The sequence below is a fragment of the Dendrobates tinctorius genome, unplaced genomic scaffold, assembly GCF_039654945.1.
Source record: "Dendrobates tinctorius isolate UK_male_01 unplaced genomic scaffold, ASM3965494v1 ptg000020l, whole genome shotgun sequence".
NCBI classification, from domain to species: domain Eukaryota; kingdom Metazoa; phylum Chordata; class Amphibia; order Anura; family Dendrobatidae; genus Dendrobates; species Dendrobates tinctorius.
The window spans coordinates 40,270,949-40,297,020 of NW_027361688.1; positions in this window are offsets into that span (position 1 = coordinate 40,270,949).

Consider the following 26,072-nt stretch of genomic DNA (forward strand, 5'->3'; position numbering starts at 1 on the left):
CTTTCGTGTCAGGACCACCCCCCGGACTTTCTCTCTCCTCAGTCCCACTGGTTTGGTTTTCCTCACAGTGCACAAACTGTCGTAGTCCTCCTGTCACTTGAGCTCCCCCTGGGGACTGGACCTTTCTGGAACCCTCCTGTCAAATTTATATCATTCCCGATTCCCTATAACTCCGCCCCCCATGACCAACGGTTTCCTAAGCCCTAAGCTGATGTCAAGTCCTTTGCTCACACTCCTCCCTGCCCTCTACTGGTCAACCCAAGGTACTGCACGTCCACTACACTTTCTCAGCTGTTTCCCCACTGTAGTAACTGACACCTGTCTAAACTGTGCAAACCTTCCTTTCTCTATTCTGACAAGTCCGTCCGTCCGTCAGGTCACCTTCCCTACACTCACAAGTATCCTTCAGCAATTTTGGCTTCTTTTGCAATCATTGGCAATCTGAATATGGAAGGGATTTTTTCAATTATTAAAATAAATGGCATTGGGGGAAAATTTGTTTACTTAATAAAAGAGGCATTACTTACCTGCTGAAACTCCTGGAGATCCAGCACTTCTGCCATTGTTCCCCACTGGTCTTTGTGTACTTTGTTGCCATGATGACATGCTATACACCACACATGACCACTGCTGCAATAATGGTATGTGAGGCTATTGTATCTGACGTTGTGATCGGCAGTACAGATCCACAACTGACATCATAAAAGCCAAAGTCGTCCATTCGGATCCATTTGGATCTGGTAAATGTTATGGACAAGATATATGTAGCAAACTTAGCCAGATCATTTTACAAAAATAGATTAGTTGGAAAAGTGCTCTCCACATGGCTCTGGAATAAAAACCTACAGATGTCACAATAAAGAGCATAACATCTTGTGCAGTTTCTGCCACTAACTTAGAAGAGAATCTATGACAAGTTGTGGGATAGTGAGAAATGTTGTCATGTTCTTGTTGCCGGTGGCATATTTCCAAAAATAAAAAAAGAACTAAAAATAAAAAAAGACAGATGGAAACGAAAAAGTTCTAGCAAATGTATACTTTAGGGAAGTAAGGAACTGGAAATAATTCTGCAGGTTTTCTACTTTTTATGATTGTACATACAAACAACAAAACAATGGTTCCCGCAGCGTGTGACAATAAAAGGGGTTTTCCAGTACTTTTATATTGACGCTTCCTTAGAATCTTCTCCTTCATTTGCAAATGGCATCTGTTTTAGGCAACTGTATGATACAGAACACCTGAACTGTGATCAGCAAAAAAGCTAACTATATTAATCACCCATATTGATGCAGATCAGCTCCTTTTTATAAATAAAAGCTGATCTGCAGAACCTGGCAATAGCCAATAAGCAGTGTCCACAGCTGTGCCGTTCTACCGTGCGCAAAGTTTACTGTCACGTTGGGCAATGTGCACAACAATGGGGAGGGGAAGCCCAAACACTAGGGAAGGGGGAAGTGGAGACCCCTAGGCAGATCTAATGACACTCTGTCTGCTCTAAACGTCCCTAAATAGGTTCCACATCTATCACCGAGCATGAACCTAATCCCCGCCTGACCATAGCGATAGGCCCTGTATAGGGAGGGAATGGGTTAGCACTTGTCAGCCAATACTACAACTAAAGACAGAGAGGGAGGATGAAGGAGGGGATTCAATTAGCTTGAGAAGACCACCGAGATATCACACCAGCAATCCTCCAAGAAGATACTAAGGAATTTCAGCTAACACCAGCACCCTGCTGAAGAGACTTCAGGTATCTAAACCTTCAGCAAGGATGTGTTAATTAGCAACACAAGGTGGAGTTATCTGTTGGGTCCTAGAGGGAGAAGAATATCACTCCATAACAAAGATGTAAACATTAAGAAGGTGCTTGTAGTGCTAATTGCAAAGACCTTCTACATTCGGATCTATTATGACTGTCTGTCAACGCCTGACACACCCATGACACTTACAACCGACTTGGAATAGGAGATGAAACAAGTCAGGTTATGATATATGTTCTCTGCTAAATATTTCACAATCACTTGTGAATGGTATTAACGAAAAGTGGAAGAAAGCACAGCAACTCATTTTAGACCACGTAAACCTACAAAGCGGGGTCACCGAGTGCTGAAGAGCACAGGACAGAAAAGTCACCATTGCTCTGCTGACTCCATAACTGCAGAGTGCAAATCTTCTCTGGCCACAGCACAAAAGCTGCTCTGAGAGTTGTATGGCATTGGTTTGTATGGCCAAGTAGCTGCATAGAAGCTTTACATCACAAAGCACAATGACAAGGATTGGATGGAGTGGTGTAAAGCTGCCACCACTGGACTCTGGAGGAACGGAAATGTATTCTGTGAAATTATAAGTCACTTTTTATTCTATCTAGCATCTGATGGATGAGTCTGGGTTTGGTGAATGACAGGAAGACCTTACCTGCCTGACTGTGTTGTGCCAGCTGTGAAGTTAGATGGAAGAGGGATAATGTTATGGGGTTCGTATCCAGGTTCCTTTGTTCCAGTGAGGGGAACTCTTAATGTTTCATCATACCAAGACATTTTGGACAGTTGTATGCTTTGACTTCCTGGAAATGGTTTGGTGAAGTCCTTTTTCTGTTTCAGCCTGACTGTACCTTTGGAATCAAAGCAACATCCTTAAATGCATGTGTAACACCTGCACAGGGAACTGTCAGAGCATCTACCGGCATGCTGGAGCTTACACACTCTAAGAAGAGTTTTGCAGTGGCTGTTAAACAGGGACCTACAGACACTAATCGTTTTTCTCCTGAGTGGCAAAAGACTACAACTCCCAGGAATCCTTGTTCCAGTGAGATGATAGAAGAAGGGAGGAGGAGGGACTTGGGGGAGGACGCTGTGGAGAAAGTGAAAGGAAATGTGCACAGGAGAGAGAACGTGGCTGCTGCTGGTTATGAGAGACAGAGCGGTGTGGATCTTGATTCCCCTAAGTTGCAGAGTGTGGGGGACCCCGCGGAGAACCTGTGTTGCTGGAGAGAGCAAAGATCCAGAGAGTCCGGCCGGCACTCCTATCGGATAAAGGTCTAAATCCTGCAACCCCCAGCTGGAGTCCAAAGAATCCTCTGGTCATTAGAGACACAGTGAGTGCCCTTATGAGACTTGTGGTTCTATCAGCGCTATTTACAGTGAGTACAAGGCAACATAAACTATTGACATCAATGTTCATCTAAGTGCACCCACGATTGTTACTTTGCGCGCCAACATCCGCGGCAACTGGGCCCCAATGTTTGGATTGAGCAAATACAGAAGAGGGGGACTTTGCCACATTATATTTGCAGAGCTGTAGTTTAATTAGACGGTGATGTGTATATGACTTTTATAGAGCACAGTTAATTGCATTGTATGTTTATTCCTTTAAACCCATCTCAATTCTGCTTTATAGCAATAAATCTGTAAAACTGTTTTACTCCTGCTTCCTGTGTACCGAGCTGTGTCAGGGGTTTCCCGAATCAGCCCCTGGCAGAAGATGACTGTCCTTCTGCAGCCCAGAGACAGAGCTCCAATCAAGATTCGGGTGGAGGCACTGCGTACAAAAGAGGTGAGACCCTCCATAACACCCAGGGTACAGTGGTAGCCCTAAAGGGGTGTTACACATGGTTGGAGGAGTCTGGTGTGGAAGAACCTGACTGCCTGCACAGAACCCTGACCTCAATCCCATTAGTGATGAACTAGAATGGAGATGGTGAACCCCGCTGGATGAATGGACAAAAATTACCATAGACACCTCCAATCTCACCTCTAATCACGGATAGATATAGATCTTGTGATCTAATCTATAGAGCTACATCTGTACATTGTAGAGTATTTTTTGTTTCTCTGTATTCTGGAAGAAGAATAAAATATATTTTTTTTCTTCCTGTAAAATTAATTACAATTTTTAGATAGCAGTTATAATAAGTTCAGTTTTAATTTGCTTTTTTTTTTAAAGAATAAACATCACAACTCAGCAAACAACATGGACATATTTGATGTCCTTGTAATCAATGGACACCATGTTGGACATGGACACCTGAGCCACCTACCACCACTGATATTTCTCTATTCCCTGCTCTACTATGACAGGGATCCACTGATATCCACATCACCACTGATAATCCCCATATCCCAACCCAGTAGATCCATATGTAAATTATATACTACTTTTTCTGTTACACAGGACTATATTTACCGGCTGATGATGGATAATGCTTCCTTCAGCCTGCTCATGATTGCTTACTATTAGCACCGACAACCTATACAGATACAACTAAAGCATTCGGTATACTGATGAAGGTCCATTGATGACCGAAACGTTTAGGCTAAGTGCACACGTAGCAGAAAATTTCTGCTCAAAAACCTGACTCCCTTCCCAGAAACCGCGCCTTTTTTGTCTGCGCGTTTTCGTCGCGGTTTTTGCGTGGCTTTGATGCGTTTTTTTCCGGCGCGTTTTCAAAACGCCTAGAACTAGCCAGAAACGTGGAATATTCCACAAAATTAATGAGCATGCTGCGTTTTTTACCGCGATGGTAAAAAACGCATCAATATGCACAAAAAGTGCAAAATGCATAGAAATTAATGGGAAGCTTATTTTTAGCGGTTTTATAGCGGTTTTATTGGCAAAACCGCTAAAAATACCGCTAAAAAAACGCTGTGTGTGAACACAGCCTTATTTGGACTGCATTAAAGTTTTTGCAACAAACTTTCATGAGTTGAGTGCCAAATTTTATTTAGTTATTCTTGTAATCGTAATGACCGCACAACACAGAGATCAGATTATTTACAGGAATTGGTAAATGGCATAGAAAAAATGGTGTGATTTATATTTTTTCTCTATAATTAAACCCCTAAAAAATGTAATAAAAATGTAACGCTGAAGGCCGTGTTCAGACATAAATGCTGCATTTTTTTCCCCTGCACATTTTCTGCAGGTGTCCACACCACATGACGAAATAACAATCTTCTATGGTTATTGCATGTTTGCTATGTTTCTTTTATGTGTTTTCCCCCTTATTTGATGCCTTTTTGGTGCAGATGTGAATCTGTGTTTGTAATAGTACAGAAAAGCTTTCATTCTGTACTTAAAAATGCAACCGCGTTTTTTTTTTCCTTGTTTTTTTCAGCCTGTAGAGGAAATAAAATGCTCCAAAACTACGCAGAAACTTCATGAAATCACATCCTCTTTGCTTAGACATTTAGATGGCGTTCACATGGAATTGGGGTGGCCAGGGCGGTGGGCAAAGCTTGCTACAGAGGGCACAGATTTTTCCCTCTTCCTGTTCTTCAAAACTTAGGATTGCATGTAGTGCAATGTTTCATCTTATATTGGATTATTCCTTTAACTCCGTTCTTTTAATTCTGAACATTTGCGTTGAACACGTTACAAATTAATCTGCAGAAATCTAGAACATAATGTTGTTGTTTGATCCCGTCAGGAGGTTTATCGTTTTACACCTTATAAACAGTTAATGTTCTTACACATCTTTCAAGACTAATGGTTTTTAAACATGGCGTAATAATCCCTCTGCATAGAAACCCTGGGGCCAAATGCAGAGAAATGCTCTGTCAGCACTCACTCCTCTCCTTTGCCGGAATTAGCCACATTTCACTCTTATATTCTCCTATGGGGTTGCCCTTGGCAAATTTTCACTAGCCATCCCTGGTGGGCAATATTGGCTACAGGCAAATCTCATCTCTCATTGTATATTGCAAATGTTTAGCATAGGTAACAGATACACGTCACCTTGTATAGAATAATGGATTAATGCTGTGGGACAACCTCAAGTGTTGACTGGACATATCACGAGATGTCTGGCTCATTGCACAAAGACAGGAACTTTCTTATAATACTATAATGTAATTACGGCAAATAGCAATATATTACAACATATAGCATATTATACTGTATATATCTAAGTGGATCGCCCGCCAGGGCAGTGGGGTACTTGGTACCGGGCCGGTATTTCACAGGGAAGTGTCACAGTAGCGGTGACCCGGTCCGTGGCCCTGGGCGTCCATGTAAGGGAGTGATGGAATAAAGTTTATGAATAGATGATTCGTGACGCCACCTGTGGTGTTCGGCAAGGGAGGTGTTAAGCCGACGCTGCAGACAGATCCTCTGGGACGGTGTAGTGCAGCAATGATGTTGTAGCCCTCCACAGGTAGGGCTGTTGATCCCAGGGCAGTGTAGCAGAATGCAGGGTGCAGTTTCTTTACCTTTACTTGGCAAACGTAGTCCAGGGTCCTGATTACAGATGGCACAGGAGCAGGCTAGCCTGGAAGCAACTCAGGTATCTTTCTATCAGATGGGTTGTGTAGTCTGCTTCCTAGCGCTGGCTTGAGGTACATGCAGTACGTGTTACACTGAAGTTCCTCCTTCTTATCTTCTCTTAAAACTACCTCGTATGGCAGACAGCTGTAGCCCTCTATCTCTCTTGGCTCACCCGTCGCTGTTGTGCCTCCGAGTCTTAGGTGGAAATAGAACATTTACAGCTTCTTATTCCTCTGGTTTCTGGTGCAGGACCTTCAGTATCCATACAACTGTGGAGACCAGGCTCCAGATCATGCGCTATCACTGGGAGGGAGCTCTCTCTCCTCAGCTCAACCTCCAGCTTCTCTCCACACGTCTACACTCTTTGCCCTCCTCACACTAACTCCTCATTTCCCTTCCTGGCCCTCAGAGAACACTCCTCCCCAAATTCTGTTTCAGAGCTCTCTCTGCTGGCCTGGAGTGGGAACTGTGTTGCATGTTATGGTTAACTGCTAGAGAGACCCTTTATTGCTTCCAAGCCTGACATTACCCTCCCTGGAAGAAGGCAATGCCACTGTGGCGACCATACTCCTGGGGCGCCACATAAGTATATACATCATACAATAACTTTTCAGCATTGCCTATGGGAGGTTGAAAAGGCCATGTTCACATGTTCAGTATTTGTCAAAACTAGGAGTGGAAAAATCAGAGAAAAAGGACAGAGTGGGCCATTTATATAGATACACCTAAATAAAATGGGAATGGTTGGTGATATCAACTTCCTGTTTGTGGCACATTAGTATATGGGAGGGGGAAAACTTTTCAAGATGGGTGGTAACCATGGTGGCCATTTTGAAGTTGGCCATTTTGGATCCAACTTTATAAATGGCCTACCCAGGTCTATCCATATACAGTAAATGGCCCACCCTGTATAACAGAAACATGTCACCACTTCTGTATTTATCACCCACTCCTGGATTTGGCTTACAGATACTGAGGTAAAATACTGACCAAATACTGAGCGTGTGAATGTGGCCTAATGGTTGCTGGAAGTCCTGACAAAGGCCACGTGACTTTTTACCTCAGTATTTGTAAGCAAAAAGCAGGAGTGGAACAATCAGAGGAAAAGTATACTAGAAACACATCACCACTTCTGTACTTATCTCCCACATCTGGTTTTGGATTACAAATACAGAGGTAAAAAACTGACCAGATACTGAGCGTGTGAATGTGACCTAAGGCTGTGGATACCTGATGCATTTGAAATGCATTTTTTTACAACAATTTTCTTAAAATTGATGTTTTTTACAGTGTTTTCAGGAAATCATGGCAAAAAATGCATCACAAACACATCATGTGACCACAGCCTTTGGCCTCATTCAGACACCTGTTTTTACATATGGATATTGTTCATGGTTTTTATGTATAGCACTCGTACCTGTGATAGTCTATGGGGCCATTCACATATACGTTATTTTTGGTGGTCCACATAATATTGTGGTGATATGTCTGATTTTGAACCAAGGGTCAGATCAAACTTGGCAGTGCAAGTCTATGGGTCTGTGAAGGAATCAGACAGTACTAGTATAACATCTGAGTGCAGTCCGGTTGGGAGCTGGCTCATGAGCGGAGCCACTTTATGCCGTGCAGAGGACGGCTCTGCTTCATAGTTGTTATGTGAGAGCAATGGATATGATCATAGCTTGCTGGGATAGCATCAATTTAACCTATTACATTCCTCTATCAAGATCGACAATGGCATTTAAATGCCTTCAACATGGCGACTGTCACTTGTAACGTCCATTGGCATCACGCATTGCCATGGCAGCTTTCTGCTATGCTAGAATGTTAGAAATCCACAATTTCACAACACACTGCAATAATGCATTACTGAAGCTCATTGAAAACGTGATCATGTGATCGAAGGTCAAAATCCCCAATTAAAAATTTAATAACAATATTATTTAAAAAAAATATTAAAATGCAAATGTATTAGATGTGAAACAAAAGATTTAACTTTTATAATAATAAGAATCTTTATTAAATTGATTTTTTTCTTTTAATGCTAAAGATATCACTTGGTAGAGTTCTCTTTACATAGTCCGATAGCAAAAACAAAAAAATTGCCCTAAAAAATCCTTAAATGTTCACTATTCTTTCAGCAAACTTTAGCTTAAATCAATAGTACAGGTGAATATAGGAAACTTTGTAATATCTGATCATAGAAATCTGCTTTTGCTTCAATTCTGAGGAATTTTTAAGGCCGGGGTGGCTCAGCCTCCGATTTGGAGCCTGGGGTCACTCAGCTTTTGATTTAGACTCATTTCGGTGCGGCAGCCCTTTAAGAATCACTTTGGCGCTTCATCCCTTTAAGAGCCAGTTTGGCTCACTGGGCTTCTAAATACACTTTGGCGCACATTCTCTCTCAGCGGCATGTGTCATGTGATGAAGCTAGATTTGCATTTGTGCTGTGGGTTTCGCTTTAAGAGCTGATATTATGTGGCAGAAGCTCTGTTCTGGAGATGTCATGTGACGTTCGTAGGCGTTGGCATAGTAACTGGTTCTGCCTGCGCATATCAATGAGCTCAACTGCCATTTCAATCGCCTCAGGGCACGTTTTGCCATTTCCCATTGAAAAGCATTGGAGACAGTGCATTCCAATGACGGGAAAAAAATTTTTCTAACGCAAATTGCGCAAAAACTACAAATCTGATCGACACAAAAAATACTTAGCACACCTTTCATGGACGCTGGCTTCGAAACGACACCTCAACGGAGTCTGTGCGTGTAGCGGTTCGGGCTGTATTAATTGCGGAAATCAACTTAATAATAATAATAAGAAGAACTAGATGTGTATTTCCTGAAGGAAGTACAGATAGTGGTTTGAAATGGTGCCCGGGCTGCCCCTTTAAGAGAGACTTGCCTGCTGCCTCTGCAAGACTTTCAACTCAGGATCCATTTTAACTGTGAGTGCCTCTCAGGGGCCACTTTGGCCTCAGGGTCTGATTTGGTGGGTGGGGCGCCTCAGGATCTGATTCCTTGGCCTGGGCTCCTCAGGGCTTGAATTGTTGGCGGGGATCCCTCAGGCTCCGATTTTGTGGGTGTGGCCCCTCAGGGTCCGATTTTGTGGGTGGGGCCCCTCAGGGTCTGATTTTGTGGGTGGGGCCCCTCAGGGTCCAATTTTGTGGGTGGGGCCCCTCAGGGTCTAATTTTGTGGCCGGATCCCCTCAGGGTCCGATTTTGTAGGCGGGGCCCCTCAGGGTCCGATTTTGTGGCCGGGGCCCCGCAGGGTCCAATTTTGTGGCCGGGGCCCCTCAGGGTCCGATTTTGTGGTTGGGGCCCCTCAGGGTCCGATTTTGTGGGTGGGGCCCCTCAGGGTTTGATTTTGTGGCCGGATCCCCTCAGGTCTGATTTTGTGGGTGGGGCCCCTCAGTGTCCGATTTTGTGGCTGGGGCCCCTCAGAGTCCGATTTTGTTGGTTGGGCCCCTCAGGATCCGATTTTGAGGGTGGGGCCCCTCAGGGTTCGATTTTGTGGTCTGGGCCCCTCAGGGTCCGATTTTGTGGTTGGGGCCCCTCAGGGTCTGATTTTGTGGCCGGGTCTACTCAGGGTCCGATTTTGAGGGTGGGGCCCCTTAGGGTCCTATTTTGTGGTTGGGGGCCCTCAGGGTCTGATTTTGTGGGTGGGGCCCCTTAGAGTCCGATTTGGTTGGCGGGGCCCCTCAGGGTCTGATTTGGTGGGCGGGGCCTCTCAGGGTCCGATTTTGAGGGAGGGGCCCCTGAGGGTCCGATTTTGAGGGCGGGGCCCCTGAGGGTCCGATTTTGTGGCCGGGGCCCCTCAGGGCCGATTTTGTGGTTGGGGGCGCTCAGGGTCCAATTTTGTGGGTGGGGCCCCTCTGGGTTCGATTTTGTGGCCGGGGTCTCTCAGGGTCAGATTTTGTGGCCGGGGCCCCTCAGGGTCCGATTTTGTGGTTGGGGCCCCTCAGGGTCCGATTTTGTGGTTGGGGCCCCTCAGGGTCCGGTTTTGTGGTTGGGGCCCCTCAGGGTCCGATTTTGTGGCCGGCACCCGTCAGGGTCCGATTTCGTGGCCGGGGCCCCTCAGGGTCCGATTTTGTGGCTGGGACCCCTCAGGGTCCGATTTTGTGGCCGGGGCCCCTCAGGGTCCGATTTTGTGGTTGGGCCGCTCAGGGTCCGATTTTGTGGCCAGGGACCCTCAGGGTCCGATTTTGTGGCTGGGGCCCCTCAGGGTCCGATTTTGTGGCTGGGGCCCCTCAGGGTCTGATTTTGTGGCCGGGTCTACTCAGGGTCCGATTTTGTGGGTGGGGCCCCTTAGGGTCTGATTTTGTGGGTGGAGCCCCCTGGGTCCATTTTGGTGGGCAGGTCCACTCTGGGTCCGATTTTGTGGTTGGGGCCCCTCAGGGTCCGATTTTGTGGTTGGGGCCCCTCGGGGTTCAATTTTGTAGGTGGGGTCCCTCAGGGTCCGATTTTGTGGCCGGGTCCCGTCAGGGTCCGATTTTGTGGCCGGGGCCAGTCAGGGTCCGATTTTGTGGGTGGGGCCCCTCAGGGTCCGATTTTGTGGGTGGGGCCCCTCAGGGTCCGATTTTGTGGGTGGGGCCTTCAGGGTCCGATTTTGTGGGTGGGGCTCCTCAGGGTCCAATTTGGTGGGCGGGGCCACTCTGGGTCTGATTTGGTGGGCGAGGCCACTCTGGGTCCGACTTCGTGGGCGGGGCCACTCTGGGTCCGATTTGGATGCCAGGGTTGCTCAGCCTACTTTTTGTAGGCCAGGGTCTATCAGCCTCCGATTTGGAGCCTTGGGTCACTCAGCTTTCGATTTGGCGCGCCGGCCCTTTAAGACTCATTTTGGTGCGCCGGCTCTTTAAGAATCAATTTGGCGCGTCGGCCCTTTAAGAGCCAGGGTGGCTCACTGGGCTTCTAAATCCACTTTGGCGCACACATTCTCTCTCAGGGGCATGCGTCATGTGATGAAGCTAGATTTGCATTTGTGCCGTGGGTTTAGCTTTAAGAGCTGATATTATGTGGCAAAAGCTCTGTTCTGGAGATGTCATGTGACGTTCGTAGGCGTTGGCATAGTAACTGGGTCTGCCTGCGCATATCAATGAGCTCAACTGCCATTTCAATCGCCTCAGGGCACGTTTTAAGCTTCCCATTGAAAAGCATTGACACAGTGCATTCCAATGACGGGAAAAAAAAATTTCAAACGCAAATTGCGTAAAAACTACAAATCCGATCGACACGAAAAATACTTAGCACACCTCTCATGGACGCTGGCTTCGAAACGACACCTCAACGGAGTCTGTGCGTGTAGCGGTTCGGGCTGCATTAATTGCGGAAATCAACTTAATAATAATAATAATAATAATAAGAAGAAGAATAAGTTAGCAGCGTTCGGATTACAATATAGTGGTTTTTTCAAACCACTATAACTAGATGTGTATTTCCTGAAGGAAGTACAGATAGTGGTTTGAAATGGTGCCCGGGCTGCCCCTTTAAGAGAGACTTGCCTGCTGCCCCTGCAAGACTTTCAACTCAGGATACGATTTAACTGTGGGTGTCTCTCAGGGGCCACTTTGGCCTCAGGGTCTGATTTTGTTGGTGGGGCCCCTCAGGGCCTGATTTTGTGGGTGGGGCCCCTCAGGGTCCGATTTTATGGATGGGGCCCCTCAGGGTCCGATTTTGTGGCCGGGGCCACTCAGGGTCCGATTTGGTGGCTGGGGCCCCTCAGGGTCCGATTTGGTGGCCGGGGCCCCTCAGGGTCTGATTTGGTGGGTGGGGCCCCTCAAGGTCCGATTTTGTGGCTGGGGCCCCTCAGGGTCCGATTTTGTGGCCGGGGCCACTCAGGATCCGATTTTTGTGGCCGGAACCCCTCAGGGTCCAATTTTGTGGGTGGGGCCTCTCAGGGTCCGATTTTGCGGGTGGGGCCCCTCAGGGTCCGATTTTGCGGCTGGGGCCCCTCAGGGTCCGATTTTGCGGGTGGGGCCCCTTAGGGTCCGATTTTGCGGGTGGGGCCCCTCAGGGTCCGATTTTGTGGCTGGGGCCCCTTAGGGTCCGATTTTGCGGGTGGGGCCCCTCAGGGTCCGATTTTGTGGCCGGGGCCCCTCAGGGTCCAATTTTGTGGCCGGGGCCCCTCAGGGTCCAATTTTGTGGCCGGGGCCCCTCAGGGTCCGATTTTGTGGCAGGGGCCCCTCAGGGACCGATTTTGAGGGTGGGGCCCCTCAGGGTCTAATTTGGTGGGCGGGGCCCCTCAGGGTCCGATTTTGTGGGTGGGGCCCCTCAGGGTCCGATTTTGTGGGTGGGGCTCCTCAGGGTCCAATTTTGTGGGTGGGGCCCCTCAGGGTCCGATGTTGTGGCCGGGTCCCCTCAGGGTCTGATTTTGTGGCCGGATCCCCTCAGGGTCCGATTTTGTGGGTGGGGCCCCTCAGGGTCCGATGTTGTGGCCGGGTCCACTCAGGGTCTGATTTTGTGGCCGGATCCCCTCAGGGTCCGATTTTGTGGGTGGGGCCCCTCAGGGTCCGATTTTGTGGCCGGGGCCCCTCAGGGTCCGATTTGGTGGGTGGGGCCCCTTAGGGTCCGATTTTGTGGGTGGGGCCCCTCAGGGTCCAATTTGGTGGGTGGGGCCACTCTGGGTCCGATTTGGTGGGCGGGGCCACTCTGGGTCCAATTTGGATGCCAGGGTGGCTCAGCCTCCTTTTTGTAGGCCGGGTCTATCAGCCTCCGATTTGGAGCCTTGGGTCACTCAGCTTTCGATTTGGCGCGCCGGCCCTTTAAGAGTCATTTTGGTGCGCCAGCTCTTTAAGAATCACTTTGGCGCGTCGGCCCTTTAAGAGCCAGGGTGGCTCACTGGGCTTCTAAATCCACTTTGGCGCACATTCTCTCTCAGGGGCATATGTCATGTGATGAAGCTAGATTTGCATTTGTGCTGTGGGTTTTGCTTTAAGAGCTGATATTATGTGGCAGAAGCTCTGTCTTGGAGAGGTCATGTGACGTTCGTAGGCGTTGGCATAGTAACTGGGTCTGCCTGCGCATATCAATGAGCTTAACTGCCATTTGAATCGCCTCAGGGCATGTTTTGCCATTTCCCCATTCAAATGCATTGAGACAGTGCATTCCAATGACGGGAAAAAAAATTTTCAAACGCAAATTGCGCAAAAACTACAAATCCGATCGACACGAAAAATACTTAGCACATCTCTCATGGACGCTGGCTTCGAAACGACACCTCAACGGAGTCTATGCGTGTAGCGGTTCGGGCCGCATTAATTGCGGAAATCAACTGGAAAATAATAATAAGAAGAACTAGATGTGTATTTCCTGAAGGAAGTACAGATAGTGGTTTGAAATGGTGCCCGGGCTGCCCCTTTAAGAGAGACTTGCCTGCTGCCCCTGCAAGACTTTCAACTCAGGATACGATTTAACTGTGGGTGCCTCTCAGGGGCCACTTTGGCCTCATGGTCTGATTTTGTGGGTGGGGCCCCTCAGGGCCTGATTTTGTGGGTGGGGCCCCTCAGGGTCCGATTTTGTGGTTGGGTCCCCTCAGGGTCCGATTTTGTGGCCGCGGCCCCTCAGGGTCTGATTTTGTGGCAGGGGCCCCTCTGGGTCTGATTTTGTGGGCGGAGCCCCTCTGGGTCCAATTTGGTGGGCGGGACCACTCTGGGTCCAATTTGGTGGGCGGGGCCTCTCAGGGTCCGATTTGGTGGGCGGGGCCCCACAGGGTCCGATTTGGTGGGCGGGGCCACTCTGGGTAAGATTTGGAGGCTGGGGTCGCTCAGCCTCCAATTTGGAGGCCGGGGTCGTTGAGCTTCCGATTTGGAGGCCGAGGTCAAAGAGCCTCTGATTTGGAGGCCGGGGTCGATGAACTTCCGATTTGGAGGCCGGGGTGGCTCAGCCTCCGATTTGGAGGCCGGGGTGGCTCAGCCTCCGATTTGGAGGCCGGGGTGGCTCAGCCTCCGATTTGGAGGCCGGGGTGGCTCAGCCTCCGATTTGGAGGCCGGGGTGGCTCAGCCTCCGATTTGGAGGCCGGGGTGGATCAGCCTCCGATTTGGAGGCCGGGGTGGATCAGCCTCCGATTTGGAGGCCGGGGTCGATCAGCCTCCGATTTGGAGGCCGGGGTGGCTCAGCCTCTGATTTGGAGGCCTGGGTCGATCAGCCTCCGATTTGGAGGCCGGGGTGGCTCATTGTCCGATTTGGAGGCCGGGGTGGATCAGCCTCCGATTTGGAGGCCGGGGTGGCTCAGTCTCCGATTTGGTGTGTCGGCCCTTTAAGACTCATTTGGGTGCGCTGGCCCTTTAACAATCACTTTGGCGCGTTGGCCCTTTAAGAGCTAGTTTGGCTGACTGGGCTTCTTTTAAATCCACTTTGGTGCACACATTCTCTCTCAGGGGCATGTGTCATGTGATGAAGCTAGATTTGCATTTGTGCTGTGGGTTTTGCTTTAAGAGCTGATATTATGTGCCAGAAGCTCTGTCCTGGTGGCGTCATGTGAAGTTCGTAGGCGTTGGCATAGTAACTGGGTCTGCCTGCGCATATCAATGAGCTCAACTGTCATTTCAATCGCCTCAGGGCACGTTTTGCCATTTCCTATTGAAAAGCATTGGAGACAATGCATTCCAATGACGGGAAAAAAAATTTTCAAACGCAAATTGCGCAAAAACTACAAATCCGATCGACACGAAAAATACTTAGCACACCTCTCATGGACGCTGGCTTCGAAACGACACCTCAACGGAGTCTGTGCGTGTAGCGGTTCGGGCCGCATTAATTGCCTAAATCAACTTAATAATGAGTCCTCAACGGAGTCTGTAATAATAATACTAGATGTGTATTTCCTGAAGGAAGTACCGATAGTGGTTTGAAATGCTGCCCAGGCTGCCCCTTTAAGAGAGACTTGCCTGCTGCACCTGCAAGACTTTCAACTCAGGATCCGTTTCAACTGTGGGTGCCTCTCAGGGGCCACTTTGGCCTCAGGGTCTGATTTGGTGGGTGGGGCCCCTCAGGGTGCGATTTGGTGGCCGGGTCCCCTCAGGGGCTGATTTGGTGGGTGGGGCCCCTAAGGGTCCGATTTTGTGGCCGGGGCCCCTCAGGGTCCGATTTGGAGGGTGGGGCCCCTCAGGGTCTGATTTGGTGAGTGGGATCTATCAGAGTCTGATTTGGTTGGCGGGGCCCTCAGAGTCTGATTTGGTGGGCGGGGCCCCTCAGGGTCTGATTTGGTGGGCGGGGCCCCTCAGGGTCCAATTTGGTGGGCGGGGACCCTCGGGGTCCGATTTGGTGGCCGGGGCCCCTCAGGGTCCAATTTTGTGGGTGGGGCCCCTTAGGGTCCGATTTTGTGGGCGGGGCCACTCTGGGTCTGATTTGGTGGGCGGGGCCACTCTGGGTCTGATTTGGTGGGCGGGGCCACTCTGGGTCCGATTTGGTGGGCGGGGCCACTCTGGGTCTGATTTGGTGAGCTGGGCCCCTCAGGGTCTGATTTGGTGGGCGGGATCTATCAGAGTCCGATTTGGTGGGCGGGGACAACAGGGTCCAATTTGGTTGGCGGGGACCCTCGGGGTCAGATTTGGTGGGCGGGATCCCTCGGGGTCCGATTTGGTGGGCGGGGCCCCTCGGGGTCCGATTTGGTGAGCCGGGCCACTCTAGGTCTGATTTGGTGGGCGGGCCACTCTGGATCCGATTTGGTGGGCGGGGCACCTCAGAGTTCAATTTGGTCAGCGGGGACCCTCAGGGTCCGATTTTGTGGGTGGGGCCCCTCAGGGTCCGATTTTGTGGTTGGGGCCTTTCAGAATCCGATTTAGTGGGCGGGGCCCCTCAGGGTCTGATTTGGTGGGCGGGGCCCTTCAGGGTCCGATTTGGTGGGCGGGGCCCCTCAGGGTCCCATTTGGTGGGCGGGGCCCCTCAGGGTCCCATTTGGTGGGCGGGGCCCCTCAGGGTCCCATTTGGTGGGCGGGGCCACTCTCGGTCCGATTTGGTGGGCGGGGCCACTTTGGGTCCGATTTGGTGGGCGGGGACACTGAGTCTGATTTTGTGGGTTGGGCCCCTCAGGGTCCGATTTTGTGTCCGGGGCCCCTCAGGGTCCGATTTTGTAGCCGGTGCCTCTCAGGGTCCGATTTTGTAGCCGGTGCCTCTCAGGGTCCGATTTTGTGGTTGGGGCCCCTCAGGGTCCGATTTTGCGGGTGGAGCCCCTCAGGGTCCGATTTTGCGGGTGGGGCCCCTCAGGGTCCGATTTTGCAGGTGGGGCCCCTCAGGGTCCAATTTTGCGGGTGGGGCCCCTTAGGGTCCGATTTTGCGGGTGGGGCCCCTCAGGGTCCGATTTTGTGGCCGGGGCCCCTTAGGGTCCGATTTTGCGGGTGGGGCCCCTCAGGGTCCGATTTTGTGGCCGGGGCCCCTCAGGGTCCGATTTTGTGGCCGGGGCCCCTCAGGATCCGATTTGGTGGGCTGTGCTACTCTGGGTCTGATTTTTTGAGTGGGGTCTCTGGGTCCGATTTGGTGTGCGGGGCCACTCAGGGTCTGATTTTTCTAGCGGGGCCATGCTGGGTCCGATTTGGGGGCCAGGGTGGATCAGACTCCGATTTGGAGGTCGGGGTGGCTCAGCCTCCGATTTGGAGCCTGGGGTCACTCGGCTTTCGATTTGGCGCTCCGGCCCTTTAAGACTCATTTCGGTGAGCCTTCCCTTTAAGAATCACTTTGGTGCATAGGCCCTTTTAAGGGCCAGTTTGGCTCACTGGGCTTCTAAATCCACTTTGGCGCACATTCTCTCTCAGTGGCATGCGTCATGTGATGAAGCTAGATTTGCATTTATGCTGTTGGTTTCGCTTTAAGAGCTGAAATTATCTGCCAGAAACGCTGTCCTAGAGAGGTCATGTGAAGTTCGTAGGCGTTGGCATAGTAACTGGGTGAGCCTGTGCATATCAATGAGCTTAACTGCCACCTCACGACTGTCCCATGTTTTCCCTATGGCAACATTCCAAATCCAATCTACATGAAAAATACTTAGCACACCACTCGTGGACGCTGGCTTTGAAACGAGGCCTCAATGGAGTCTGTGCGTATAGCGGTTCGGGCCGCATTTATTGCGGAAATCAACTGAATAGTAATAATAATACTAGATGTGTATTTCCTGAAGGAAGTACAGATAGTGGTTTGAAATGGTGCCCGGGCTGCCCCTTTAAGAGAGACTTGCCTGCTGCCCCTGCAAGACTTTCAACTCAGGATACGATTTAACTGTGGGTGCCTCTCAGGGGCCACTTTGGCCTCAGGGTCTGATTTTGTGGGTGGGGCCCCTCAGGGCCTGATTTTGTGGCCGGGGCCCGTCAGGGTCCGATTTTGTGGGTGGGGCCTCTCAGGGTCCGATTTGGTGGGCGGGGCCCCTCAGGGTCCAATTTGGTGGGCAGGGCCCCTCAGGGTCCGATTTTGTGGGTTGGGCCCCTCAGGGTCCGATTTTGTGGCCGGGGCCCCTCAGGGTCCGATTTTGTGTCAGGGGCCCCTCAGGGTCCGATTTTGTGGTTGGGTCCCCTCAGGGTCCGATTTTGTGGTTGGGGCCCCTCAGGGTCCGATTTTGTGGCCGCGGCCCCTCAGGGTCCGATTTTGTGGCCGCGGCCCCTCAGGGTCTGATTTTGTGGCAGGGGCCCCTCTGGGTCCGATTTTGTGGGTGGGGCCCCTCTGGGTCCAATTTGGTGGGTGGGACCACTCTGGGTCCAATTTGGTGGGCGGGGCCTCTCAGGGTCCGATTTTGTGGTTGGGGCCCCTCAGGGTCCGATTTTGTGGCTGGGGCCCATCAGGGTCCAATTTTGTGACTGGGGCCCATCAGGGTCCGATTTTGTGGCCGCGGCCCCTCAGGGTCTGATTTTGTGGCCGCGGCCCCTCAGGGTCTGATTTTGTGGCAGGGGCCCCTCAGGGTCTGATTTTGTGGCAGGGGCCCCTCTGGGTCTGATTTTGTGGGCGGAGCCCCTCTGGGTCCAATTTGGTGGGCGGGACCACTCTGGGTCCAATTTGGTGGGCGGGACCACTCTGGGTCCAATTTGGTGGGCGGGGCCTCTCAGGGTCCGATTTGGTGGGCGGGGCCCCACAGGGTCCGATATGGTGGGCGGGGCCCCTCAGGGTCCGATTTGGTGGGCAGGGCCTCTCTGGGTCTGATTTGGTGGGTGGGGCCACTCTGGGTAAGATTTGGAGGCTGGGGTCGCTCAGCCTCCAATTTGGAGGCCGGGGTCGTTGAGCTTCCGATTTGGAGGCCGAGGTCAAAGAGCCTCCGATTTGGAGGCCGGGGTCGATGAGCTTCCTATTTGGAGGCCGGGGTCGATGAGCCTCCGATTTGGAGGCCGGGGTGGCTCAGCCTCCGATTTGGAGGCCGGGGTGGCTCAGCCTCCGATTTGGAGGCCGGGGTGGCTCAGCCTCCGATTTGGAGGCCGGGGTGGCTCAGCCTCCGATTTGGAGGCCGGGGTGGCTCAGCCTCAGATTTGGAGGCCGGGGTGGCTCAGCCTCCGATTTGGAGGCCGGGGTGGCTCAGCGTCCGATTTGGAGGCCGGGGTGGCTCAGCGTCCGATTTGGAGGCCGGGGTGGCTCAGCGTCCGATTTGGAGGCCGGGGTGGCTCAGCGTCCGATTTGGAGGCCGGGGTGGCTCAGCGTCCGATTTGGAGGCCGGGGTGGCTCAGCCTCCGATTTGGAGGCCGGGGTGGCTCAGCCTCCGATTTGGAGGCCGGGGTGGCTCAGCCTCCGATTTGGAGGCCGGGGTGGCTCAGCCTCCGATTTGGAGGCCGGGGTGGATCAGCCTCCGATTTGGAGGCCGGGGTGGATCAGCCTCTGATTTGGTGTGTCGGCCCTTTAAGACTCATTTGGGTGCGCTGGCCCTTTAACAATCACTTTGGCGCGTTGGCCCTTTAAGAGCTAGTTTGGCTGACTGGGCTTCTTTTAAATCCACTTTGGCGCACACATTCTCTCTCAGGGGCATGTGTCATGTGATGAAGCTAGATTTGCATTTGTGCTGTGGGTTTCGCTTTAAGAGCTGATATTAGTGGCAGAGGCTCTGTGCTGGGGTTCAAGTGAAGTTCGTAGGCGTTGGCATAGTAACTGGGTCTGCCTGCGCATATAAATGAGCTCAACTGTCATTTCAATCGCCTCAGGGCACGTTTTGCCATTACCCATTGAAAAGCATTGGAGACAGTGCATTCCTATGACGGGAAAAAAAATTTTCAAACGCAAATTGCGCAAAAACTACAAATCCGATCGACACGAAAAATACTTAGCACACCTCTCATGGACACTGGCTTCGAAACGACACCTCAACGGAGTCTGTGCGTGTAGCGGTTCAGGCCGCATTAATTGCGGAAATCAACTTAATAATAATAACTAGATGTGTATTTCCTGAAGGAAGTACAGATAGTGGTTTGAAATGGTGCCCGGGCTGCCCCTTTAAGAGAGACTTGCCTGCTGCCTCTGCAAGACTTTCAACTCAGGATCTGTTTTAACTGTGGGTGCCTCTCAGGGGTCACTTTGGCCTCAGGGTCTGATTTGGTGGGTGGGGCGCCTCAGAATCTGATTCCTTGGCCTGGGCTCCTCAGGGCTTGAATTGTTGGCGGGATCCCTCGCTCCGATTTTGTGGGTGTGGCCCCTCAGGGTCCGATTTTGTGGGTGTGGCCCCTCAGGGTCCGATTTTGTGGGTGGGGCCCCTCAGGGTCCGATTTTGTGGGTGGGGCCCCTCAGGGTCCGATTTTGTGAGTGGGGCCCCTCAGGGTCCGATATTGTGAGTGGGGCCACTCTGGGTCCGATTTGGTGGGCGGAGCCCCTCAGGGTCCGATTTGGTGGGCGGGGCCACTCTGGGTCCGATTTGGTGGACGGAGCCCCTCTGGGTCCGATTCGGTGGACGGAGCCCCTCTGGGTCCGATTTGGTGGACGGAGCCCCTCTGGGTCCGATTTGGTGGGCGGGGCCACTCTGGGTCCAATTTGGTGGGCGGGGCCACTCTGGGTCTGATTTGGTGGGCGGGGCACCTCAGGGTCTGGTTTGGTGAGCGGGGCCCCTCAGGGTCCGATTTGGTGGGAAGGGCCACTCTGGGTCCGATTTGGAGACCAGGGTGGCTCAGTCTCCGTTTTGTAGGCCAGGGTCGATCAGCCTCCAATTTGTAGGCCAGGGTCAATCAGCCTCTGATTTGGAGCCTGGGGTCACTCAGCTTTCGATTTGGCGCTCCGGCCCTTTAATACTCATTTTGGTGCGCCGGCCCTTTAAGAATCACTTAGGCGCGTTGGCCGTTTTAGAGCCAGTTTGGCTCACTGGGCTTCTAAATCCACTTTGGCACACATTCTCTCTCAGGGGCATGCGTCATGTGATGAAGCTAGATTTGCATTTGTGCTGTGGGTTTCGCTTTAAGAGCTGATATTATCTGCCAGAAACTCTGTCTTGGAGGAGTCATGAAAAGTTTGTAGGCGTTGGCATAGTAACTGGGTGTGCCTACGCATATCAATGAGCTTAACTACTATTTGAATCGAGTCACGACTGCCCCATGTTTTCCCTATGGCAAAATTTTCCATTTGAAATGCATTGAGACAGTGCATTCCAATGACAGGAAAATGTTTTTTCAAACGCAAATTGCGCAAAAACTATAAATCTGATCGACATGAAAAATACTTAGCACACCTCTTGTGAATGCAGGCTTCGAAACGACACCTCAACGGAGTCTGTGCGTGTAGCGGTTCGAGCCGCATTAATTGCGCAAATCAACTGAATAACTTGTGATTGGCGCATTATAATTGTAATACTAGATGTGTATTTCCTGAAGGAAGTACAGATAGTGGTTTGAAATGGTGCCCGGGCTGCCACTTTAAGAGAGACTTGCCTGCTGCCCCTGCACGACTTTCAACTCAGTATCCGTTTTACCTGTGGGTGCCTCTCAGGGGCCACTTTGGCCTGTGGGGCCCCTCAGGGTCTGATTTGGTGGGTGGGGCCCCTCAGGATCTGATTCAGTGGACTGGGCTCCTCAGGGCTTTAATTGGTGGGCCGATTTGGTGGGCGAGGCTTCTCAGGGTCCGGTTTGGTGGGCACGGCCCCTCAGGGTCTGATTTGGCGGGTGGAACCCCTCTGGGTCCGATTTGGTGGGCGGGGCCCTTAAGAGTTTGATTTGGTGGGTTGGGCACCACAGGGTCCGATTTGATGGGCAGGGCCTCACAGGGTCTGATTTGGTGGGAGGGGCCACTCTGGGTCCAATTTGGTGGGCGGGGCACCACAGGGTCCGATTTGGTGAGTGGGGCCCCACATGTCCAATTTCGTGGGCGGGGCTCCTCTGGTTCCGATTTGGTAGATGGGGCCTCTCAGGGTCCGATTTGGTGGGCGGGGCTCTTCAGGGTATGATTTGGCAGGCGGGGCCCATGAGGGTCTGATTTGGTGGGCGGCGCCCCTCATGGCCTAATTTGGTGGGCGGGGCCACTCTGGGTCTGATTAGGTGGGCGGGGCCCCTTTGGGTCAGATTTGGTGGGTGGGACCCCTCAGGGTCTGATTTGGTGGGTGGGGCCACTCTGGGTCCAGTTTGATGGGCGGGGCCCTTCAGGGTACAATTTGGTAGGCGGGGCCTCTCTGGGTCTGATTTGGTGAGCGGGGCCCCTCAGGTCCAATTTGGTGGGCGGGGCCTCTCTGGGTCCGATTTGGTGGGCGGGGCCACTCCGGGGCCGATTTGTTGGCCTGGGTAGCTCAGCCTCCGATTTGGAGCCTGGGGTCACTCAGCATTCGATTTGTATGTAGATGTGTATTTCCTGAAGGAAGTACAGATAGTGGTTTGAAATGGTGCCCGGGCTGCCCCTTTAAGAGAGACTTGCCTGCTGCCCCTGCAAGACTTTCAACTCAGGATTCGTTTTAACTGTGGGTGCCTCTCAGCGGCCACTTTGGCCTCAGGGTCTGATTTTGTGGGTGGGGCCCATCAGGGCCTGATTTTGTGGGTGGGGCCCCTCAGGGTCCGATTTTGTGGCCGGGGCCCCTCAGGGTCCGATTTGGTGGCCAGGGCCCCTCAGGGTCCGATTTGATGGCCGGGGCCCCTCAGGGTCGGATTTGGTGGGTGGGGCCCCTCAGGGTCTGATTTTGTGGCTGGGGCCCCTCAGGGTCCGATTTGGTGGTTGGGGCCCCTCAGGGTCCGATTTTGTGGCCGGGGCCCCTCAACATCCGATTTTTGTGGCCGGAACCCCTCAGGGTCCAATTTTGTGGGTGGGGCCCCTCAGGGTCCGATTTTGTGGCTGGGGCCCCTCAGGGTCTGATTTTGTGGGTGGGGCCTCTCAGGGTCCGATTTGGTGGGTGGGGCCCCTCAGGGTCCGATTTGGTGGGTGGGGCCTCTCAGGGTCCAAAGTGGTGGGAGGGCCCAGCAGGGTCCGATTTGGTGGCCGTGGCCCCTCAGGGTCCAATTTTGTGGTTGGGCCCCTCAGGGTCCGATTTGGTGGCCGTGGCCCCTCAGGGTCCAATTTTGTGGATGGGGCCCCTCAGGGTCTAATTTGGTGGCCGGGGCCCCTCAGGGTCTAATTTGGTGGGTGGGGCCATCTGGGTCTGATTTGGTGGGCGGGGCCACTCTGGGTCCAATTTGGTGGGGGCCCCTCAGGGTCCAAGTTGGTGGGCGGGGCCCCTCAGGGTCTGATTTGGCGGGCGGGGCCCCTCAGGGTCCGATTTGGTGGGTGGGGCTCCACAGGGTCCGATTTGGTGGGCAGGATCCCTCAGGGTCCGATTTGGTGGGCGGGGCCCCTCAGGGTTTGATTTGGTGGGCGGGGCCCCTCTGGGTCCGATTTGGAGACCAGGGTGGCTCAGTCTCCGTTTTGTAGGCCAGGGTCGATCAGCCTCCAATTTGTAGGCCAGGGTCAATCAGCCTCTGATTTGGAGCCTGGGGTCACTCAGCTTTCGATTTGGCGCTCCGGCCCTTTAATACTCATTTTGGTGCGCCGGCCCTTTAAGAATCACTTAGGCGCGTTGGCCGTTTTAGAGCCAGTTTGGCTCACTGGGCTTCTAAATCCACTTTGGCACACATTCTCTCTCAGGGGCATGCGTCATGTGATGAAGCTAGATTTGCATTTGTGCTGTGGGTTTCGCTTTAAGAGCTGATATTATCTGCCAGAAACTCTGTCTTGGAGGAGTCATGAAAAGTTTGTAGGCGTTGGCATAGTAACTGGGTGTGCCTACGCATATCAATGAGCTTAACTACTATTTGAATCGAGTCACGACTGCCCCATGTTTTCCCTATGGCAAAATTTTCCATTTGAAATGCATTGAGACAGTGCATTCCAATGACAGGAAAATGTTTTTTCAAACGCAAATTGCGCAAAAACTATAAATCTGATCGACATGAAAAATACTTAGCACACCTCTTGTGAATGCAGGCTTCGAAACGACACCTCAACGGAGTCTGTGCGTGTAGCGGTTCGAGCCGCATTAATTGCGCAAATCAACTGAATAACTTGTGATTGGCGCATTATAATTGTAATACTAGATGTGTATTTCCTGAAGGAAGTACAGATAGTGGTTTGAAATGGTGCCCGGGCTGCCACTTTAAGAGAGACTTGCCTGCTGCCCCTGCACGACTTTCAACTCAGTATCCGTTTTACCTGTGGGTGCCTCTCAGGGGCCACTTTGGCCTGTGGGGCCCCTCAGGGTCTGATTTGGTGGGTGGGGCCCCTCAGGATCTGATTCAGTGGACTGGGCTCCTCAGGGCTTTAATTGGTGGGCCGATTTGGTGGGCGAGGCTTCTCAGGGTCCGGTTTGGTGGGCACGGCCCCTCAGGGTCTGATTTGGCGGGTGGAACCCCTCTGGGTCCGATTTGGTGGGCGGGGCCCTTAAGAGTTTGATTTGGTGGGTTGGGCACCACAGGGTCCGATTTGATGGGCAGGGCCTCACAGGGTCTGATTTGGTGGGAGGGGCCACTCTGGGTCCAATTTGGTGGGCGGGGCACCACAGGGTCCGATTTGGTGAGTGGGGCCCCACATGTCCAATTTCGTGGGCGGGGCTCCTCTGGTTCCGATTTGGTAGATGGGGCCTCTCAGGGTCCGATTTGGTGGGCGGGGCTCTTCAGGGTATGATTTGGCAGGCGGGGCCCATGAGGGTCTGATTTGGTGGGCGGCGCCCCTCATGGCCTAATTTGGTGGGCGGGGCCACTCTGGGTCTGATTAGGTGGGCGGGGCCCCTTTGGGTCAGATTTGGTGGGTGGGACCCCTCAGGGTCTGATTTGGTGGGTGGGGCCACTCTGGGTCCAGTTTGATGGGCGGGGCCCTTCAGGGTACAATTTGGTAGGCGGGGCCTCTCTGGGTCTGATTTGGTGAGCGGGGCCCCTCAGGTCCAATTTGGTGGGCGGGGCCTCTCTGGGTCCGATTTGGTGGGCGGGGCCACTCCGGGGCCGATTTGTTGGCCTGGGTAGCTCAGCCTCCGATTTGGAGCCTGGGGTCACTCAGCATTCGATTTGGCGCGCCGGCCCTTTAAGGCTCATTTTGGTGCGCCGGCCCTTTAAGATTCATTTAGGCGCGTCGGCTGTTTAAGAGCTAGTTTGGCGCACTGGGCTTCTAAATTCACTTTGGCGTACATTCTCTCTCAGGGGCACGCGTCATGTGATGAAGCTAGATTTGCATTTGTGCTGTGGGTTTCGCTTTAAGAGCTGATATTATCGCCAGAAACTGTGTCCTGAGGGCGTCATGTGAAGTTCTTTGGCGTTGGCATAGTAACTGGGTCTGCCTGCGCATATCAATGAGCTAAACTGCCATTTGAATCGCCTCAGGGCATATTTTCTCTAAGGCAAAATTTCCCCATGGAAAAGCATTGAGACAATACATTCAAATGACGGGGAAAAAAATTTTCTAATGCAAATTGCGCAAAAACTACAAATCCAATCGACACGAAAATTACTTAGCACACCTCTCGTGGACGCTGGCTTCGAAACGACACCTCAACGGAGTCTGTGTTCGGGCCGCATTAATTGCGGAAATCAACTGAATAATAAGAATGAGTTAGCAGCGGTCGGATTACAACATTAATACTAGATGTGTATTTCCTGAAGGAAGTACAGATAGTGGTTTGAAATGGTGCCCGGGCTGCCCCTTTAAGAGAGACTTGCCTGCTGCCCCTGCAAGACTTTCAACTCAGGATTCGTTTTAACTGTGGGTGCCTCTCAGCGGCCACTTTGGCCTCAGGGTCTGATTTTGTGGGTGGGGCCCATCAGGGCCTGATTTTGTGGGTGGGGCCCCTCAGGGTCCGATTTTGTGGCCGGGGCCCCTCAGGGTCCGATTTGGTGGCCAGGGCCCCTCAGGGTCCGATTTGATGGCCGGGGCCCCTCAGGGTCGGATTTGGTGGGTGGGGCCCCTCAGGGTCTGATTTTGTGGCTGGGGCCCCTCAGGGTCCGATTTGGTGGTTGGGGCCCCTCAGGGTCCGATTTTGTGGCCGGGGCCCCTCAACATCCGATTTTTGTGGCCGGAACCCCTCAGGGTCCAATTTTGTGGGTGGGGCCCCTCAGGGTCCGATTTTGTGGCTGGGGCCCCTCAGGGTCTGATTTTGTGGGTGGGGCCTCTCAGGGTCCGATTTGGTGGGTGGGGCCCCTCAGGGTCCGATTTGGTGGGTGGGGCCTCTCAGGGTCCAAAGTGGTGGGAGGGCCCAGCAGGGTCCGATTTGGTGGCCGTGGCCCCTCAGGGTCCAATTTTGTGGTTGGGCCCCTCAGGGTCCGATTTGGTGGCCGTGGCCCCTCAGGGTCCAATTTTGTGGATGGGGCCCCTCAGGGTCTAATTTGGTGGCCGGGGCCCCTCAGGGTCTAATTTGGTGGGTGGGGCCATCTGGGTCTGATTTGGTGGGCGGGGCCACTCTGGGTCCAATTTGGTGGGGGCCCCTCAGGGTCCAA